Source organism: Hyperolius riggenbachi, chromosome 8 (assembly GCF_040937935.1).
Source record: "Hyperolius riggenbachi isolate aHypRig1 chromosome 8, aHypRig1.pri, whole genome shotgun sequence".
Taxonomy (NCBI): Eukaryota; Metazoa; Chordata; class Amphibia; order Anura; family Hyperoliidae; genus Hyperolius; species Hyperolius riggenbachi.
Window position 1 is genome coordinate 109,780,775 of NC_090653.1, and position 18,270 is coordinate 109,799,044.

Sequence of the window (18,270 nt, forward strand, 5' to 3'; positions counted from 1 at the left end):
GGCTAGAGGCAACTAGAAGGATTTACACAGTGGTGAGAGCTGGTAATCTAGAGAAACAACGGCAAGTAGAACGAAAACCGCGGACATACTAACTGTATGAATAAGACTGTAGCCTACCTTTAAAATACCAAAGCCATTAAAATAAATGGGATTTGATGTTCTGTAGTTTCAAAAAGGGCAGTAGGATAAAGAAAAATATTTTCTAGGTGTTTTATCTCATTATCTAATGGCTTGTTGACTCTGAGACTGTCTCAGTAACCTCACCCGTTAACCTGGCATATTTCCTAAGGAAGAAAAGTACCGGGAGTTTTCTCCGACACTAACAAGCAGGGGATTCTGTTGCAGAATAACCCAATTAGTAATAATGATTCTACTGCTGTATTCCTTCTATCAAGAATGATCAAAACAAAACAATATCCTATAGACTAAATGGCCATTCTGCTCCAGTTTCTTTTGAGTAATTTTAACGTTTCATTAACCATCTTAGCGGTATGGACGAGCTCAGCTCGTCCATCACCGCCGATGGCTGCCGCTCAGGCCCTGCTGGGCCGATTTTGTTCAAATAAAGAGCAGCACACGCAGCCGGCACTTTGCCAGCCGCGTGTGCTGCCCGATCGCCGCCGCTCTGCGGCGATTCGCCGCGAGCAGCGGCGAAAGAGGGTCCCCCCAGCTGCCTGAGCCCAGCGTAGCCGGAACAAAAAGTTCCGGCCAGCGCTAAGGGCTGGATCGGAGGCGGCTGACGTCAGGACGTCGGCTGACGTCCATGACGTCACTCCGCTCGTCGCTATGGCGACGATCTAAACAAAACAAGGAAGGCCGCTCATTGCGGCCTTCCTTGTTTATTCTGGGCGCCGGAGGCGATCGGAAGAACGCCTCCGGAGCGCCCTCTAGTGGGCTTTCATGCAGCCAACTTTCAGTTGGCTGCATGAAATAGTTTTTTTTTAATTTAAAAAAAACCCTCCCGCAGCCGCCCTGGCGATCTTAATAGAACGCCAGGGTGGTTAAATCACTGACAAAGCAGTGAACCTGCCGAGTAGGCTGTTTGTTCTGACAGCACATTCTACAGATGACTATTCTCTGCACTAATCACGTGTTGCTGTTTTGTGAGTTTTCAAGTTCTGCTAACAGAAGCCCAGTAATTTGAAAGCGGATATCCAAGCTGTCCATTATCTCGGATGGGATTGATGACTATTCCGTCACATAAAAGTTACCATCAATTACTGGCTCTAGAGTTATCTACAAGTGACTACTTTTATCATGAAGCTTTACTGGTAGAGATCCACCACAACTTTACAAATTACCAAGTCACCATTGTGGAGATCTTTGACCATTCATAGCACGTAGTGACTAATCTTTCTCAAAAATACAACCAAAACCAGTGGTAGAGCTATGGGCCCAGGGCCTCAGTGCGAGTTCAGCATTGGGCCCCCTCAAGCACTCTATCATCAATTAACATGGAGCACCAAAATCTGTCAAAGACCATTACAGTAGCAGAGAGTTGTAAGTGGGAGGGAAACCCCTCCTTTGACTCCATGCTTGGTTTGTGCTCTGACATGAACTGTCAACTGTGGATCATATATAGACAAGTGTGTGCCTTTTTTCCAAATCATGTCCAATCAACTGAATTGACCACAGGTGAACTCCAATTAAGTTTGCAGAAACATCTCAAGGAAGCGCCTGAGCACAATTTTGAGCTTCATGACAAAGGCTATGAATACCTCTGTGCATAGGAATTTGATATCCAATGATATTACTAACAATATTAAACATCTGTGTAAACATTTTGGACTTGATGTCAACTACATATCTCTAGCTTTATTGAGCTGCAGTAAGTTGGTTAAGTTAGTTAAGTTACACATAACATATAACAGCTAGTCTAGAGCTGTGGGATACAGTCCTGGCTCATCTAGATCAGTGGACCCGAAGGTCCAGATACAGGCCTAGGGGGAGGAGAGCAGGCGCACAAGTAAGGCTCAAAAAGAAGGGACTGCGGTCACCCATCCCAGCCATCCTGCTAGCGAACGTTCGCTCCCTCCCGAACAAGCTAGAAGAGCTGCTTCTATTGCTTGGCAGTAAACCCACGCTTGGTAGCAACTCCCCGGTACTCTGCTTCACCGAGACTTGGCTGAATGACAACATCCCGGATAACTCCCTCCATCTACCGGGCTTTGATCTCTTTCGGGCAGATTGCATCCAGGCACTCTCGGGGAAAAAGAAGGGCGGAGGGGTATGTTTTGAAATCAACTCAACCTGGTGCTCCAACACGACCGTCTTGCAGAAAAGCTGCTCCCCCGACATTGAACTCTTACTGATTAACTGCAGACCTCGGTACTCTCCCAGGGAATTCAGCTCCTATGTCCTGGCAGGCGTCTACATCCCCCCGGATGCTGACACCAGCAATGCACTGGGCACACTCAGCGATGCCATCTCAAGGTGGGAGACATCCCTCCCTGACTCTCTCTTCATCATACTGGGAGACTTCAATAGGGCAAACCTACGTCAAGAGCTGCCCCGCTACAAACAGCACATCTCCTGCCCCACCAGGAACCAGAACACCCTGGACCACTGTTACACGGTCCTCAAAGACGCGTACAAGGCCATTAGCCGAGCTGCCTTAGGCAGCTCTGATCACCACCTAATCCACATGATCCCCACCTACAGAAGACAACTCGAAACCACAAAGCCGCTAGTCAAGTCTGTGAAGAAGTGGACAGAGGAGGCGAAGGGGCAACTTCAGGCCTGCTTCGACAACACTGACTGGTCGGTCCTGGAAGCCCCCTGCCTGGAGGAATGGTCAGAGAATGTCACCTCCTACATTAGATTCTGCGAGAAGACATGCATCCCAGCGACAACCGTTAAGGTCTTTCCGAACAACAAGCCCTGGTTCGACGGAAGGCTGCGCAGGCTCCGGAGGGAAAAAGAAGAAGCTCACAAATCTGGAACACCGGAGAGTTTCAGGGAGGCCAGAAATACCTTGAAAAGAGAGTTGAAGGTGGCAAAGAGAGACTACTCCGACAAGCTGAGTCGCAACCTCCAGTCCAACAATGTCCGGGAGGTCTGGAAAAGCCTAAGGGCAGCCACCAACTTCAAGCCCCCCTCTCAACACATACTCCCGAGCACTGCACTAGCCGAGGATCTCAACAAATTCTATTGCAGGTTCGAGGCACAACCCACTCACCCTGCGGTTCAAACAACCACACCCTCACCGCACCCAAGCATCCACCCCCCTCCCCTCCTCTACACGCTAGTCATACTCCCCCAACACAGGTAACAGTCCAGGAGACCAATGTGCTACGTAGTGTTGGGCGAACATCTAGATGTTCGGGTTCGGGCCGAACAGGCCGAACATGGCCGCGATGTTCGGGTGTTCGACCCGAACTCCGAACATAATGGAAGTCAATGGGGACCCGAACTTTTGTGCTTTGTAAAGCCTCCTTACATGCTACATACCCCAAATTTACAGGGTATGTGCACCTTGGGAGTGGGTACAAGAGGAAAAAAAATTTAGCAAAAAGAGGTTATAGTTTTTGAGAAAATCGATTTTAAAGTTTCAAAGGGAAAACTGTCTTTTAAATGCGGGAAATGTCTGTTTTCTTTGCACAGGTAACATGCTTTTTGTCGGCAAGCAGTCATAAATGTAATACATATAAGAGGTTCCAGGAAAAGGGACCGGTAACGCTAACCCAGCAGCAGCACACGTGATGGAACAGGAGGAGGGTGGCGCAGGAGGAGAAGGCCACGCTTTGTGAGACACAACAACCCAGGCCTTGCATGAGGACAAGAAGCGTGCGGATAGCATGCTTTGTACCGCCATGCAGTCATAAATGTAATAAAGATAAGTGGTTCAATAAACAGGGACCACGCGGCAACGCTAACCCAGCAGCAGCAGACGTGATGGAACAGGAGGAGGCGCAGGAGGAGAAGGCCACGCTTTGTGAGACACAACAACCCAGGCCTTGCATGAGGTACCGCCATGCAGTCATAAATGTAATAAAGATAAGTGGTTCAATAAACAGGGACCACGCGGCAACGCTAACCCAGCAGCAGCAGCTGCTTAACCCACTGCTGGACGCTTGAGAGGTCATCCAAGTAATTATCTGGTCCTGTTCTTTTGGATTTGTGAGGGTTGTTGTCCTGGACAACATGGGCGGTATTGAGTGGGTTTTCTTGGGTGCTCCCCTGTGGCCTGTACGTGAACCGTCAGGGGAAACACCTCTTCCCTTGCCCCTTCCTCTTTCACCGGATTTCTTCCTCATTTCACTTATCCTTACAGTACACGCTGACTGGCAGCAGTACAGTGGCAGTACAGAAATGCTATACAGTACCGCTATTCCCAGCAGCGACACAGAGCACAATGCTATACAGTGGCGGGTGAGCGGTGTACTACTGTTCCCAGGCCCAGCAGACACAGAGTGGAAGTAAACACAATGCTATATAGTCTGGCTGAGCGGTGTACACAGAGTGGCAGTACACACAATGCTATATAGTCTGGCTAAGCCGTGTACACAGAGTGTCAGAAAACACAATGCTATATATAGCGTGGCTGAGCGAGGTGCACAGTGGCAGTACACACAATGCTATATTAGTCAGGCTAAGCCGTGTACACAGAGTGTCAGAAAGCACAATGCTATATATAGCGTGGCTGAGCGAGGTGCACAGTGGCAGTACACACAATGCTATATAGTCAGGCTAAGCCGTGTACACAGAGTGTCAGAAAACACAATGCTATATATAGCGTGGCTGAGCGAGGTGCACAGTGGCAGTACACACAATGCTTTATAGTCAGGCTGAGCCGTGTACACAGAGTGTCAGTAAACAATGGTATATAGTCTGGCTGAGCGGTGTACACAGAGTGTCAGTAAACAACGGTATATAGTCTGGCTGAGCGGTGTACACAGAGTGGCAGTAAACACAATGCTATATATAGCGTGGCTGAGCGAGGTGCACAGTGGCATTACACACAATGCTATATTAGTCAGGCTAAGCCGTGTACACAGAGTGTCAGAAAACACAATGCTATTTATAGCGTGGCTGAGCGAGGTGCACAGTGGCAGTACACACAATGCTATATAGTCAGGCTAAGCCGTGTACACAGAGTGTCAGAAAACACAATGCTATATATAGCGTGGCTGAGCGAGGTGCACAGTGGCAGTACACACAATGCTATATTAGTCAGGCTAAGCCGTGTACACAGAGTGTCAGAAAACACAATGCTATATATATAGCGTGGCTGAGCGAGGTACACAGTGGCAGTAAACAATGCTATATATAGTGTGGCTGAGCGAGCGGTGTACTACTGTTCCCAGCAGCGACACACAATGACTGGGGGGACCCTGGCTAGCGTGGCTGGAGAGCGAACTACCCTGCCTGCCTACCCAAAGCTAAACCCACAGACAAATGGCGGAGATATGACATGGTTCGGGTATTTATTTACCCGAACCACGTTACCGTTCGGCCAATCAGAGCGCGTTCGGGCCCGAACCACGTGACCCGTTCGGCCAATCACAGCGCTAGCCGAACGTTCGGGGAACGTTCGGCCATGCGCTCTTAGTTCGGCCATGTGGCCGAACGGTTTGGCCGAGCACCGTCAAGTGTTCGGCCGAACTCGAACATCACCCGAACAGGGTGATGTTCTGCAGAACCCGAACAGTGGCGAACACTGTTCGCCCAACACTAGTGCTACGGCACCTCCGGAAGCTAAACATCAGGAAGGCCTCAGGCCCAGACGGCATATCCCCATCCTGTCTAAAAACATGTGCGGACCAGTTAGCCCCGGTCCTCACTTCCATCTTTAACAGATCCCTGGAGCTGGGCAAGGTTCCCTCCTGCTTCAAAAAAGCCGACATCATCCCGGCCCCCAAGAAGCCAGGAGTCACGGACCTAAACAACTTTAGACCCGTCGCCCTAACCCCGATTATCATGAAGACCTTCGAGAGACTAGTTCTCTCCTACCTGAAGCTCCACACTGCCACCCTATTGGACCCTCTACAATTTGCGTACAGGGCAAATGGGTCTGTGGAAGACGCCATTAATATCTGCCTTGCACATATCACTGAACATCTGGATAAACCGAAGATCTACGCAACGATCCTCCTCCTGGACTTCAGTTCCGAATTCAACACCATCTGCCCAAATATTCTGCACGACAACCTGGAACAGCTTGGTGTTAACCCAACCCTTTGCACCTGGATCAAGGACTTCCTTACGAACAGGACACAGCTAGTGAGACTCGGAGACTGCTCCTCCAGTGTGAGTATCACAAACACAGGCGCCCCGCAAGGGTGTGTGCTGTCACCGATGCTCTTCTCCCTATATACAAACAGCTGCACCTCCACTGTGGACACTATCAAGGTCATCAAGTTTGCAGACGATACCACCATCGTAGGGCTCATGGGTGATAAATCGGAGCGGGAATACCACAGCGAGATCGAGCGGATTCTCAGATGGTGCTCAGACAACAAACTTGTACTAAACACAGCGAAAACGGTGGAACTGATAGTGGACTTCAGAAGGAACGCCCCACCACCCAGCCCAGTCATCATAGATGGTACCGAAGTCACCAGGGTACACAGCGCACGGTTCCTAGGCACCACCATCACGGAGAACTTGAGATGGGACGAAAATACCTCCACAACCCAAAAGAAGGCCCAGCAGAGACTGTTCTTCCTGAGGCAACTGAGGAAGTTCGGAATGCCCAGGGAGCTACTGACCAGTTTTTATACGGCGACCATCGAATCTGTCCTTCGCTCCTCCATCATTGTCTGGTACTCGGGGGCAAATGCAAAGGACCGGCTCAAACTCCAGAGAGTCATCAATGTGGCTGCGGGGATCATTGAGTCGCCCCTGCCACCCCTGGACCTTCTCCATGCATCCAGAATGAGGTCCAGGGCAAATAGAATCACACTCGACCCCTCCCACCCTGGTAATCACTTCTTCAGTCCCCTACGCTCGGGACGCCGCTATAGATCCATCTACACCAAAACCACCAGGCGTAGGAACACTTTCTTCCCTCAAGCGATCACTCTCCTTAACTCAGACTCTCTCCTAAATTTCATCTCCTAAGCCCCTCCAGCACCTAGGGGCACGAACGAGCGCCCACAGGATGACATGGTCATCTTTGCATAACACTGTATACACCATTGCATTATATGGTGACGACCGCTCGATGTGTCACTGCTATGGTGCAATGTTTTCTTTATAAACTACCATGTGTAGGGTTACTTGCACTGTCGTCACTTGCCAGTATGTTGTAATGTTTTCTATAAATTGTACTATGTGTAGTGCTACTTGCACTGTTGTCACTTGCCAATATGCTGAAATGTTTCGTTATAAATTGTACTATGTGTAGTGTTAATCGCACTGTTGTCATTGTCAATATGCCTTGTGTCCACAAATAATTCCGAGGGCGGCGCCTGTCGCACTTGGCGAATAAAGTCATTCTGATTCTGATTCTGATTAGAGATGTAGCGAACGGTTCGCCGGCGAACGGTTCCAGGCGAACTTTGGGGGTTCGCGTTCGCCTGAACCAAGCGAACTTTTGCGGAAGTTTGATAATGCACTTTGACCCTCTGCATCACAGTCAGCAGGCATATTGTAGCCATTCAGGCTACACTAAGCCCTGGAGCCCCCCCCCCCCCTTATATAAGGCAGGCTCGCTGGCCTTTACACTCACTCGTGCGCCTGCTAGAGACATACTAGGGACAGCTGCTGCAGACTTGTTCTTCTAGGGACAGATTAGTTAGGCTCTTGGCTGCTTATCTTGCTCCTGGCTGATTGTTATTGATTTCATAGCACCCCTCAATAGCTCTTTTCAGAGCTCATCCTGTACTTTTTTTTCTGTGTGTCAAACTGACACTTTTGTTGCATGCACAGCCTTGCTAATTGATAGTGTGTGTGCCACTGCCAGCAGCCCAGCACATTCAGTGACTACCTGTGTGTGTGACAGGGAGCTGCACATTGTACTACCCAGTACTGCATATACTGCAGTACCTGTTGTGTTTACTTAATCCACCTCATCACTGCATCTTACTACCTGTTGTGTTGAGTGAACCCACCTCACTGCATCTAAGTATCTTTACTGTTCAGTGAACCCAGCTCACTGCATATAACTACCTGTTGTGTTGAGTGAACCCATCTCACTGCATCTAAGTACTTTTACTGTTCAGTGAACCCAGCTCACTGCATCTAAGTACCTTTACTGTTCAGTGAACCCAGCTCACTGCATCTAAGTACCTTTACTGTTCAGTGAACCCAGCTCACTGCATCCAACTACCTGTTGTGTTGAGTGAACCCACCTCACTGCATCTAAGTACCTTTACTGTTCAGTGAACCCACCTCACTGCATCTAAGTACCTTTACTGTTCAGTGAACCCAGCTCACTGCATCTTACTACCTGTTGTGTTGAGTGAACCCACCTCACTGCATATACCTAGCATCCACCCGAGATGGACAAAATGGACAAACCAGGTAGAGGAAGAGGTAGAGGCAGACCCAGAGGAAGGCCACCAGGCACCGGCAGGTCTGTGCGAGGTGGTGTTGCTGTGATTTCGTGCGGACCTGCCCCAAAATACAGTGCTCAGAAGAAGGCACGTGCCATCACTTCCCAAGATCAGGACGTGCTTGACTATTTAACACAGAACACCTCATCTCCCGCAGTCACCAGCGCTACAACAAGCACCACATCCGCTGCATTTGACACTTCGCAGGAGTTATTTGGTGGTGGTGGTGGTGAAATCACTGATTCCCAGCCACTACTGCAACAACAAGAAGGCGCAGGTACACCACCTCATACGTCTGAGTTAGGTGGCGATAGTATGGACGTAACGTGTGAAGAGGGGAATGATGAACCACCTGAAGTTGGTGCAGTTGAGGAGGTGTCTAAGGAAAGCGAAGCTGGCCAGGAGGATTATGATGACGATTATACGGATAACACATTTTCCCGGTAGAGGAGATGACCAGGGGGACAGTTCAGAGGGGGAGTCAGAGAGGAGTAGGAGGAGGCGACTCCATGATAGAAGCAGAGGCAGCTCGTCCTCCGGAACAGCTGGGGGCAGTGTCCGGCGCCATGTATCGCCAGCTATGGCCAGCCAGCCAACATGGCCTTCATTGTCAGCTGCTGATGCCACCGTAGCGCCATCACCCCAGGGGGGCTCAGCGGTTTGGAAATTTTTTCACGTGTGTGTCTCAGATCGGAGCAAAGCCATCTGTTGTCTCTGCCAGCAAAAATTGAGCCGTGGAAAATCCAACTCTCACGTAGGGACAAGTGCCTTACGAAGGCACCTGGAGAGAACGCACAAACAGCTATGGCAAGAACACCTGAGGAAAAGCAGCACCCCTCAAAAGACAAGCCACCCTCCTCCTCTTCCTCCCTCAGGTGCATCGTCTTCATCCGCTTTCTCCCTTGCACCTTCACAGCCACCCTCCTCCACACCGCCTATTCCCTTCAGCGGTTCCTTCTCCTCTGCCCACAGCAGTACCCAGCTGTCCGTGAAGGAAGTATTTGAGCGTAAGAAGCAAATGTCTGCCAGTCACCCTCTTGCCCGGCGTCTGACAGCTGGCGTGGCAGAACTATTAGCTCGCCAGCTATTACCATACAAGCTGGTGGAGTCGGAGGCTTTCCGTAAGTTTGTGGCTATTGGTACACCGCAGTGGAAGATACCAGGCCGCAATTATTTTTCACAAAAGGCCATATCCAAACTGTACCGTGCAGTTGAGAGGCAAGTGGTGTCATCTCTGGCACACAGCGTTGGGTCAAGGGTCCACCTGGCCACAGGCAGGGCCACTACATTACATACACAGCCTATTGGGTCAACCTGGTGACCGATGGCAGCAAGCAGGGAGTACGTGGCTGCGCAGCGGACCGACTTGTCACACCTCCACGGCTTGCAGGCAGGCCTCCAGCCACCTTCCCTCCACCTGCTACCACCGCTTCGCTGTCGTCATCCTCCTCCTCCTCGGCTGGTGCCGCGATCTCCTCTCCAGCTACACAGATCCAGCACCCCAGGGCCTATGCTGCATGCCAGGTACGACGGTGTCACGCAGTGTTAGACATGTCTTGCCCTGCCGCAAGCGTCCTGTCAGAAAGGACCTTTAGTGCAGCTGGAGGCAGTTACTAAGAAGAGAAGTCGCCTAAGTCACGACAGTGTTCAGTACTTGACTTTTATCAAAATGAATGAGGAATGGATCACGGAGGGCTACTGCACGACCGAGCACTAAGTCAGTCCCCACACACAGCATCTCTGCCTGCAGGCCGCTTGCCTTCTCTGCCACCACAAACAGCGTCAGACTCTAGGCGGATTCCTGAATTTTTAAGGCCGCTGCTAGCAGCGGCCACTACACTAATTTTTCTGGTGCGTGTACATGCCTGCCTAATTTTTCTGGCTGCACTGCGGGCGGCTGCAACAAATAAACAAAAGGCATGTACATGTGCCCATCCCCCTTCGTGATCATTACCTTGCCGCGGTGAAGGGGCTTGCGTATCACAATGAAGCAATGACCGCCGGCTATTTGAGTGTCTCGGGTGGGGGTGGCACACAAAAGATAATAAGGTCGTTGCTTCATTGTGGTCAGACCAAATTTGATCAGCTGGACAGTCACTGTTGTTCTATCATTGAGCTACCACAGCCCGGCGACCATATGGGCTTGAAAAAAGCCACGGCCTACACTCTGGCCACTGTGCGCACCAGTCCAGCACGGCCGTCACTACGCAAACAGCTGTTTGCGGTGCGTTACACAGTGAGTTTGGTGTGTCAGTGTGAAGCAGAACTCTAATTACACTCCCTAATTGATGTATACCCATGCAAGATGTTTGAAAGCACTTTAGGCCTGCAATTTAGCATTCAATGTGATTTCTGCCCTTAAAACGCTGCTTTGCGTCAAATCCAGATTTTTCCCCGGGACTTTGGGCATGTATCCCACTCCGCCATGCCCCCCTCCAGGTGTTAGAACCCTTGAAACATCTTTTCCATCACTTTTGTGGCCAGCATAATTTTTTCTATTTTTCAAAGTTCGCATCCCCATTGAAGTCTATTGCGGTTCACGAACTCTTCCGCGAACCAAACCTTCCGCGAAGGTTCGCGAACGGGGTTCGCGAACCGAAAATCGGAGGTTCGCGACATCTCTATAGAGCATACAGAAACATGTCTACATGGTTATCTGACTAGGCCTGACTGTACAGTTGAACAACTAACTAGCTGCCTACACAGATTTAACATGTAATGCATGTTTACATCTAGTAATAACCAAGTAGTTTCATAGGCAACAACTTAAGAAATAATAAATCTGGCTATGCAGCCTTTAGTAGAAGCTGAGATAGGATTCCTCTAGCAGAGCATGTGAAAGAAAATGGCAGCTTCAGGAAGACTATTCCCTTTCTTGTCTGATAAATGAGGTCACAATAGAGGAGGAGTAACAGAAGCTGAACATAAGAACAATGTAATAAAGTACAAAAGGAAGAAGAGGCATCCAGTGATGTATAAAATTTGGTTAATCACTTAAGTACAAGTGGTCTCCGCCCCTCCTTTAAGGACCAGAGACTACTGGTACAAGAAACGGGGGAAGAATGACGAATAACGACAAATCGCCACACATACCCGCTGCAATCACCGTCACCGCTGCATGTTGGGGAACCTGGGGCACCCACTGTTCCTGTGAGCCGGTCAAGAGCCGCTTTCATTGGCTCCTGACCCTGCCCATCAATGTAAGCCAAGGGGAGCTGCTTACGTTGCCAGACAGGGTCAGGATCCAATTGTCATCATTGTATTGAAATCTAAGCCCTAGCAGCCAGATAGCCATCAAAACAGGGGAAAAGGGCATAGATTTCAATTAGCACGGCCCTAAAGAAGTTGAAAATGAATAAAAGGCGAGGCGACTTACCTCAATGACACATAGGACAATAACTGTTTATTTAGCACAGGCAATGCATTTCGTGGGTCTGAGCCCACTTCTTAAAGAGAACCAGAGATGAAGCACCCTCATGTATTTTATTACATTTATCAGTGGGAACATGACAGTAAACACCTACCCTGCTTTTAGTTTCATTGTTATCTGCTTAATTAGTCTATTAGCAACTGTGATAAGAATCCACCGACAATTCAGTCGAGGTTTGACCTGGAATCATTATAGCTGAGTCACTCTTCTGTGAAGTCCTTTCAAGCCCAAGCCTTCCCCCTCCTGGCTTAGATCTTCTGCTTTGCATACTGAGAGCTGTGATGACTGGGAGGGGGCTGCTCCTGAGAGAGAAGCTCTGTGGCTGTAATATGATCCCTGTGTGCTCTGTGTGCACTAGATTCTCATAGGAATGAAAATGCAGTTATTATCAGTGACACTTCCTACAGGCAGATCATACCAATATGAAAGCACATAGATGAAAGGCTGCATTTAGCCTAGATAGCAGCCTAGTCTCATATAGCCTAGACAGCACATCCAGAACACCTCATAACCTGGAAGCAGAAGTGATATGAGCCGGCGGCCATATTTGATGTTTCCTGGAGCAATAATGGATAAAAAACACTAAAAAAGGCACACCAGAGCGGCAAAATTATCAGGTAGAGCATTTATTCTTTACAAGCTATCAACTGATATGTTTATTTTGTGTGAAACGTTCATCTCTGGTTCCCTTTAAGGCCAATTACAGCGCCAAAAGGTTATTAATGAAAAGATGTCTGGAAGACATAAACCTGATTCCACACTTTGCAAATTATTTGGCACTGTGTACATATTGCAGGCAGCCTTGCTGCTGTGTGATGTCACACATAATGGAACTCCATATACAACATTAAAACCCTGCTGATTATACTTTGGACTTTTTATTTCAGGAGATGACCAAGCACAGGAAGAAACTTCCATTCACTTGTCATCTGTAAATTGTGTACACATATGTCTGTCATGTGATTGACTTCCCAAAGGGTATTTCTCTGGAACAGCTGCATCAAGCATAAAAATTCAATAAAAAAAAATGTAGGAGGGTGATCTAGGGTTTTAAGAAAATCCCCTGTGAAGGCTTCAGCCCTTTCCACCTCCACTCTAAATCCTAGAATACCTGCCTGCTTTTCTTCTCCAAACTGTTTATAAAGTACAATAAATCTCCCATCATACAACACCAATGGGCATCAGCTGATAAGTGCAGGTCCTGGTTGCTTTAGACTCAATGTAAAAATAGGCCTAAATAAAAACAAAACAAAAAAAACACAGTACTATACCCCACACTGTGTACTTACCATAAACACTGTATTTATGTTTAATTTCAGTAATTAAAAACAAATGAAGACTAAGGACAGACTTCTGTAACAAAGGTTTATTCTATATATAATAAAACCCCTGTGTCTCTGTGGTGTGTGTGTGCGTGTGCGTCCCTGCTTCCAGACCTGACATTTTGCTGTCTGTGAACTTCGTTGCATTTTGGGAAATAACAGCTTTTTCCAACTGCCAAGCAAGCAACATCTCCCTGTGTGCATATACTTCGGACAGTGGTGGGAGACGGGTGAGCAGGACACATCGGTATGCGCATTGCCGGGTTTAGGGACCGTGGCCTAGCGCCCGTTTTTTTAGCAGGCAGGCCTTTTTACTAGTTACTGTATAAAGTAGCATAAAAGTAGATTTTGGTTGATAAAGACTTTTGGTTTACGGAGTTCTGGATAACGGGGGTTTTACTGTAGAAGTATAGTTAAAATGTCCTCTCTGCTCCGAGATTGTTCACACCTGATTAATAGAGATGGCTCGAAACTCCGATTTTTGGTTCGCGAACCTCGAACGTCGAACCTCGAAAGTGCGGTTTGTGTGAACTTTCGCGAACCGCAATAGACTTTAATGGGGATGCGAACTTTAAAAACTAGAAACATTTATGCTGGCCACAAAAGTGATGGAAAAGATGTTTCAAAGGGGTCTAACATCTGAGTTTTTGCATGGATGAGTGGGATAGACGCCAAAAGTCCCGCTGATCTGAATTTGACGCAAAGCAGCGTTTTAAGGGCAGAAATCACATTGCATTCTAAATTGGAGGCCTAAAGTGCTTTAAAACATCTTGCATGTGTATACATGGGCAGCACGGTGGCGTAGTGGTTAGCTCTCTTGCCTTGCAGCGCTGGGTCCCTGGTTCGAATCCCAGCCAGGGCACTATCTGCAAAGAGTTTGTATGTTCTCTCCGTGTCTGCGTGGGTTTTCTCCGGGCACTCCGGTTTCCTCCCACACTTCAAAAACATACAAATAAGTTAATTGGCTCCCCCTAAAAAAAAAATTGGGCCTAGACTACAGTACTTGCACTACATAATATAGACATATGGCAATGGTAGGGATTTGAATGTGAGCTCCTTTGAGGGACAGTTAGTGACAAGATATATATATATATATATATATATATATATATATATATATATATATATATATACTGTGCAGCGCTGCGTAATATGTTGGCGCTATATAAATACCAAATAATAATAATAATACATCAATCAGGGAGTGTAAGAGTACTGCTTCACACTAACAGACCAAACTCACTGTGTAACGCACCGCACACAGCTGGACTGGTGCAGGCCATGGCGGTTTTCAAGCCCATATGGTCGCCAGGCTGAGGTAGCTCAATGACAGAACAACAGTGACTGTCAGGCTGATCGAATTTGGTCTGTCCACAATGAAGCAACGACCTTATCTTGGGTGTGCCCCTAGACCCTCATATAGCCATTGCTTCATTGTGATATGCAAGCCCCTTCACCGCGGCAAGGTAACTATCACGAAGGGGAATTGACACAAGTACATGCCTTTTTGTTTTTTTGTTGCAACTGCAGTGTAGCCAGAAAATTTAGGCAGGCATGTACACGCTCCAGAAAAATTATTATAGTGGACGCTGCTAGCGGCGGCCTTAAAAATTCAGGAATCCGCCTGGAGTCCTGGACCCTGTTGGTGGTGGCGGAGAAGGCAGTCAAGCGGCCTGCAGGCAGAGATGCTGTGTGGGGACCGACTTCGTCTTGGGGCAGGCAGTCACACGGTGTGCAGGCAGAGATGCTGTGTGTGTGGACTGACTTAGTCTTCAGGCAGGCCTGACCGTGCTTTGCAGACCAGGCATCTGTGGTCAGATAGACCCTTGACCCAACACTGTGTGCCAGAGATTTCACCACTTGCCTTTCAACATCATGGTACAGTTTAGGTATCGCCTTTTTTGAGAAATAATTGCGGCCTGGTATCTTCCTCTGCGGTGTGTGGCTTTGCTTTTGTGTGCTGCTTTTCTACAGGTGGTCATCCCATTGCAGTTTGTGCTTTGTAATCATGTGCCTTCGTAAGGTAGTTGTCCCTACGCGGGTCTTGGTCTTTCCACAGCTCAATTTTCGGTGGCAGAGAGTACAGATGGCATTGCTTTCATCTGAGGCAGACAAAAAAAAATTTCCACACCGCTAAGCCATGTGATGATAGCACTTTGGTGATGGCTGCTGTCGGAGTGTTAAGTGAGGTGCCAGAATCAGAGCAGGAGGAGGAAGATATGTCACGCTTCCGTGTGGAAGCTGAGGAAGATGAGGTGTTTTGTGTTAAATAGTCAACTACGTCCTAATAATATTGGGGGTTGATGGCACGTGCCTTCTTCTGAACACTGTACTTTGGTCAGGGCCGCATGAAATCACGACATCGCAACCTCGAACAGACCTGCGAGGTTGCCTGCCTCTGGCTCTGCCTCTTGTTTTGTCCATATTGGGGGGGATGTAGTGAAAGGTATGCACTGACTTGAGGTTGCAGTGACTTCTGGTACAACAATGTGTGGTTACACAGGTGCAGTTAACAGGTATGCACGGACTGGTATATTAAACAGCCTGCGGTCACACAGGTGCAGTGAACAGGTTTGCAGTGACTGGCATTACAAATGTGCAGCTGTCACACACACAGATACCGTGAACAGGTGTAGTGACACTGCGTGCGGTCACGTAGGTAGGTAGGTAGGTAAGAAGGTGCACTGAACAACAACAGGTGGGTGGGTGCAGTGTTTGTTATTACAAATGTGCAGCTGCCTGTCACACACACAGTCACTGAATGTGCTGGGCCTGGCAGTGGCACAGTAGGAATTACCAAGGCTGTATATGCAACACAAGCGTCTTACTGAGAGTGCTAACCACTATGCCACCGTGCTGTCCACGGTAGCATAGCAGATTTGATAAATGCATTCCGAAAATGTATTTTTTTATTTTTTTTACATAACATTCTAATAACATTTTTAAAAATGTAAAGTTCTAATCTTATTTATCTTCTGCCAGGAAAACAAAGAGCACAGTCACTGAGATTGCACAAGTGTTTTCTGATTTGGGGCCTGCTGCTATTTTGATATCAGTGGAATATTGTGAAGTTTCTGAAGCTCCTGTCAGTTTGCACTGAAACATCACCACTATCAACACATTACATGTATCTGCTCATTTGACACCTTTATCTCTTCAGTGGAAGCCTCATCATTTCTCTGGATGTCACCCAGCTGTGTCAACATGAACAATGTGTTCTGTGCGAATCAAAGTGTGATGAAATGGCTGCTGGCGAGAAGTGTCAGAGCCTGGAATGTGCCATTGCTGCATGCACCCTTTCAGATTAGAGACTCACAAAACCTACTTAATGTTTCTGTAGGGATTGGAAAATAGCCACGCACTGCCTAATGTAAAATATCAGGAAGTATATAATACATTGCTACCACAGCACAGCTTACTAGGTTCATATCACAGGAAATCTGATGTACCATAGCCATCCTTTTTTAGGCTGGTTTGTGTGTGCGTCAACAAGGTCATATATGCATAGCGCCGCCTGCTAGACAGGAAGTATGACTTCCTGCTAGACAGGAAGTATGTCATCAGGATTCTTGTCAGTCCATGTGCGACACACTATGCTCCGCAGTTCACACTTACTGCATTGCCCACCGACTTCCATTACCCCAAGCACTGTGCGTTAAGCGTGGTGCTTGCGGTAGCGCTCTACAGGCTGTGCGTCAGAATGAACACTTCCAGGCCCGAAGCAGAAAGTGTAAATGGCCCAATTAACTTGCATTGCCCTTGCTTTACCCTGCAGTTAAACAGGGTAACGCAAAGCACACTTGCAATTCCAGTGTACAAGGGGCCTCAAAGAATGCTACTTTCCTGGGACTTGTGTTGCCACCCTCTGACACAGAACCAGTATGCAAATCAGATTTCTCACTCACTTCTGATTCCATTTTCTGCATGCTTCTGCACACTGAAAGGACACCTGAACTGAGAGGCTGTCACATGTATTTCCTTTTGAACCACTTGCCGACCGCGCACTCATACCGCGCGTCGGCAAAGTGGCGGCTGCAGGCTAATTAATCAGGAAGCAGACGCTCGCGCGAGCGGCTGCTTCCTGTCAATTCACGGCGGGGGGCTCCGTGAATAGCCTGCGGGCCGCCGAACGTGGCTCGCAGGCTAAATGTAAACACAAGCGGAAATATTCCGCTTTGTTTACATTTTTACAACGCTGCTACAGTAGCAGCGTTGTAGTAGATCAGCGATCCCCGGTCAATCAGCGGCCGGGAATCGCTGTCACATGACAGCGGGGAGCCTATTAGAGGCTGCACAGGACAGATCCGTTCCTGTGCAGCCTCCGATCTCTCGGGCAGGGAGGGAGAAGAGGGAGGGGGAGAATGTCGCCGCGGAGGGGGGCTTTGAGGTGCCCCCCCCCCCCGCCACCCACAGCATGCAGAAGCGATCAGACCCCCCCCAGCGCATCATCCCCCTAGGGGGGAAAAAGGGGGGCGATCTGATCGCTCTGCATGCCAGCTGATCTGTGCTGGGGGCTGTAGAGCCCACCCAGCACAGATCTGAAAATACAGCGCTGGTCCTTAAGGGGGGGTAAAGGCTAGGTCCTCAAGTGGTTAAGCAATATCAGTTGCCTGGCAGTCCTGATGATCTTCAGCTGCAGTAGTGTCTGAATCACACACCTGAAACAAGCATGTGGCTAATCTAGTCAGACTGGAGTCAGAAACATTCTCTGCATGCTTGTTCAGGGTCTATGGGTAAAAAGTATTAGAGGCAGAGGATCAGCAGAACAGACAGGCAACTGGTATTGTTTGAGAGGAAATAAATATGGCAACCACCATATCTCTGAATGAACAGTACGAAGGTTCTTAAAGACAAACAAACAAGCTCTTTTATACTAATTGCGCTTTGCTGATTTTTGAGATGCAATTTTGATTGGTTTGCATAATGCAAACACATGAACGTAACAATAGAATTCGCGGGGAATAACCGGTGTGACTGATTTATGCGATTGTAAATGTGCAAGTTACATTTTCCAACCTTA

General features: G+C 48.3%; 1 long non-coding RNA gene across 1 annotated transcript; it reads left to right on the forward strand.

Moving 5' to 3' along the window:
• The first annotated feature begins 13,428 nt into the window (after positions 1-13,428).
• On the forward strand, positions 13,429-16,574 carry LOC137528291 (uncharacterized). Its single transcript, XR_011023344.1, has 2 exons — positions 13,429-13,497; positions 16,233-16,574. It is a non-coding gene; the product is annotated as an uncharacterized lncRNA (long non-coding RNA).
• Positions 16,575-18,270: the final 1,696 nt, after the last annotated feature.